The sequence below is a fragment of the Ictidomys tridecemlineatus genome, chromosome 6, assembly GCF_052094955.1.
Source record: "Ictidomys tridecemlineatus isolate mIctTri1 chromosome 6, mIctTri1.hap1, whole genome shotgun sequence".
NCBI lineage: Eukaryota > Metazoa > Chordata > Mammalia > Rodentia > Sciuridae > Ictidomys > Ictidomys tridecemlineatus.
The window spans coordinates 58,917,297-58,920,828 of NC_135482.1; the positions used below are offsets into that span (position 1 = coordinate 58,917,297).

Sequence of the window (3,532 nt, forward strand, 5' to 3'; positions counted from 1 at the left end):
TTTGATAAATTTCCTGAAAACATGTAGTACATGAATCAAAAATAATCTTTCTAAAATAACATTTAAGTCAATCATATATTTTGTGTAGATTTAAGTGCTTAGGGAGAAAAACTGATCATCAGTGTTTTCTGCTCACCAAGATGCTGAGTTAAGTATGGAACTACAGTGGGTTGGCCCAGATAATGTATACAATAATCTGTATTAAACTATTAAATGGTTAGTGTTTTAACTACTAACTATACTTTAACTTGTAGATATTGGTGAAATATTATAGATAAGATGAATAATGATTTAAAACTGACAAGCCTTTTAAATTTAAAATTTTATGTGGTATTCACTATTGGTCAACAACACTGCATATAATTGCATTTATTGGTCTGTGTTCACTTGATTTTATATTATTCTCCCTCATAGCATATATTGTAAATATACATGGTATGTGTGATTGTTGAATCCGGATAAATCAACAATATAATATGAGGAAATTCTAGTTTATTATATAATTGAACATTTATATCAGTGTTCTCATTGGGATCATTTGTATAAATTAGATAATTTTATAATATATAATTCCCAATCATCTGATTGTGATAAGGACCTCTGGACGTGGATCACTGCTCTTTCCAATGATTGTGCTTTTATTTGGCTTTTATCTTGCTTCATCTGCCTAACATAAATGGTCTCATCTTTTCATCTCCATCTAAGGCCCATCTAAGAGGCAAACACTTAGTTATCTCCTTCTTTAAATTCCTGTAGAGAACACTGGAAAGAACTCTCATTTTTTGGTTAGTTTTGGTTCTTTTTTTTCCATAGGAGTATCAATAATTCTTTTTAGGATGAGTGTCCATAATTGATCTTCTAGTTAAAACTTATATGAAAACTTGAGAGTAAAACTTTTAGACAACTGTGTAATTTTAAAGCTATAACTTCTGAAAATAGTCTCTATTAATCTGACCCCTTGCTCTGAATATAAACCTGAGCACAGTTTTTAATGTTTAATCTCTTTTGTTCTACAGAAAAAAATGCAGAGCATTGAGAATAGTAATTGTTGCATCTATAGTTCTCAATAGGCCCAAAGTTACAGTTATTAACATAGTTGCTTGTTTGCCTGACATTTCCATATCATTATTTTGAGAAGGCTGTAGATGCTATCCAAAATTTATTTGAAAACCAGTCCAACAATGTAATGTAATTTTGAAATTCAACACATATTTTCCCCCTCTAGATCATTCTGACTTAAAGTATACTCATGATTGCAGTCTACACATTAGGGAATAAGCAAAGAGGTATGTTTTAATAATATAAGCATACTATGTTTTAAAAATTCTTCCCTTATTACTTCTATATATAATTATCTTTCTGAATTTTATTGATCCAATTTTTTCCTTAAAATCATTCATCTAACTTTTTAGAAGTGTTCTTAGTGTTTTGGTTTCTATAATCCTTCTTTTCTTCTCATGATGTATTTCCTTTCTAATGACATATCACAAACACATTTTATATTTATCTGCTTCAATAAACCTTTAGTGTCCATTGCACACCACTGGATCTTATTTGTTTTTAAAACTATAACTAAAAGAAAAACATTATCTTGTTATCTACCAGCATACTACCTGTAATTCATAAATGAGCATTGCATAACTCTACCTGAAACATAATTTTGCTAACCATAAATTGAGTACTAGCTATCACTGTTATTAGATAGATCTTTCCCTCTACCCTCACAATTCAGACCTGATAAAAGACAGAACATGATAATGGGAAACCATGCAGTAGTGACAGTGTTTATCTTGGTGAATTCAAATAACCCATATTTGAATGTTGTGTTATTTATGTTCCTGCTTCACAAATATTTGTTAAGCATTGCTTTGAGCTGATCATCCCCTCTCTCACCCTGCTGTATATTCACTGGATTCTTATATATTTTTTCTTTCTTAGAAATTTCCTATACTATTATATGTATCCCTAAATTTCTAGTTATTTTGGCTACTTGGAAGAAAACTATTTTGTATAATCATTGTGTCACTTGAATGATAATTTGTTTGATCACACAAACTGGGCATGATGGTGAATGCCTACAATACTAGCAGCTGGTGGTGAGCTGAGCCAGGTGGATTCTGAGTTCAAAACCAGTCTCCCCAACTTAGTGAGTCCCTAAGCAACTCAGTGAGACTGTGTCTCTAAATAAATAAAGTGTGTGGAGGTGCTTGGGATGTTGCTTCCTGGTTAAGTACCTCTTAGTTCAATCCCTAAGACCAAAAAAAAAAAAGAATATTTGAACAGCTTATTGTGATAAAGTATTTGAAAGATTAGTTATAGATTATATTAAATGTCCTATAAACTGGTAAGTAGGTTACACTCAGTTCTGGACAAGGGAAGGATCTCTAAGTGTTCTCATAAAGATGATGACTGAAGTGCAGATTATGTTCATTGTGATGAAATCTAAGCTGATTTGAGAAATATTTGTGAATTGGCAAATTTTTGGAAATGGAGTTTTATATAGCTGAAAAGGAAGAACTAACTTCTTACTCATGAGATTAGTTTTTATTTTCTGTAAATTTGATAGGACAAAAGAGAAATGAAGAATCAATCCATGGAGATAGAGTTCATTTTACTTGGACTGACAGATGACTCTGTGCTACAAATTGTGATTTTCCTGTTTCTATTTTTCTATTGAGCCTGATGGGGAACTTAACCATCATCCTCCTCACCCTGCTGGATCCCCACCTCAAGACTCCAATGTATTTCTTCCTCCGAAATTTTTCCTTCTTGGAAATTTCCTTCACAACAGTCTGCATCCCACGGTTCCTGATAAGCATTCTCACTGGAGACAGAACAATTTCCTACAATTGTTGTGCAACTCAATTATTCTTTTTTTTTTTCATACTAGGGATTACAGAGTTTTACCTCCTGGCTGCCATGTCCTATGACCGCTATATTGCCATCTGCAAACCTCTGCAATACCCAGTCATTATGAATAGCAAGGTATGCTACCAACTGGTGCTCAGCTCCTGGGTAGCTGGATTCTTAATCATCTTTCCCCTTTTGCTCCTTGGACTCAAACTGGATTTCTGTGCTTCCAAAGTGATTGACCACTTTCTGTGTGACACCCCCCATCCTGCAGATCTCTTGCACAGATACACATTTAATCGAATTGATGGCCTTTGTCTTAGCTGTGTTAACACTTGCCCTCACATTGTTATTAGTGATCCTCTCCTACACATTCATCATCAAAACCATTCTCAAATTCCCTTCTGTTCAACAAAGAATGAAGGTCTTTTCCACCTGCTCCTCACACATGGTAGTTGTCTCTATTACTTATGGAAGTTGTATGTTTATGTATATGAAGCCATCAGCAAAAGAAAGGGTGAGTTTAACTAAAGGTGTAGCTGTGCCTAATACCTCTGTTGCCCCTTTACTCAACCCTTTCATTTACACCCTGAGGAACCAGCAGGTGAGAGAAGCTCTCAAGCATATGCTCCAAAGTTTTTGTTCTTTTAAAAACAACAAGGCAGAGTTTAGACATAAATAA

General features: G+C 33.7%; 1 pseudogene; it reads left to right on the forward strand.

The window, feature by feature from the left end:
• Positions 1-2,578: 2,578 nt before the first annotated feature.
• LOC144378359 (olfactory receptor 6C6-like) lies at positions 2,579-3,532 on the forward strand (annotated as a pseudogene).